Here is a 621-nt window from a genome sequence, read left to right as displayed (position 1 = left end):
TGATGCCAAGACCACTTCTAAGGAAAAGTGGATGGATCATGAAATCATGAAAGCATGAAGCCAACCAACTTCTGGATTTCAAAAGAGAAGACTAAAGAGTAAGCTTTTCTATGAAGTAACACAAAAAACGTAGTGTGGCAATGATGCAAGTGAACACCTATTTTTTGGAGTTCTCATAGACCTGCTGTGCTTCACTTTGTCCTGGAGAAAGGGTTTTCTAGCTCATACAGTTGCTTTCATAGTGAGGCTGGCCCATGAGTAGAAACAATAACTTTGTGTGCACTTGCACATATCTAATTTTTTTCAATAACTCATTTGCTGTTCTAAATACCTGTTTAAAATTCCTGTAATAACTTTTCAACCTTTCTTTCTGACAAAGTATTACAGTCCAATCAGCATTAAACATACATTTGCTTAGTTTTAAAGGTCATTCAATAGTAACACACCAAACTAACTTTAAAGGTAAAGCAGAGCTTGAAAACAGATCTGAAATGTATTTCCTCAGATGACATTTGGCTAGAAATCCTATGCAAAATTTAAATTATTCTTTTAATATCAGACACACCCTTCTAATTTCTTACAGGCAGTTAGATATTTTGTACTCACGAGGAACTTTCCCTA

Source organism: Pygoscelis adeliae, unplaced genomic scaffold, assembly GCF_000699105.1.
Source record: "Pygoscelis adeliae isolate BGI_AS28 unplaced genomic scaffold, ASM69910v1 Scaffold15, whole genome shotgun sequence".
NCBI lineage: Eukaryota > Metazoa > Chordata > Aves > Sphenisciformes > Spheniscidae > Pygoscelis > Pygoscelis adeliae.
This window is presented reverse-complemented; position numbering follows the sequence as displayed.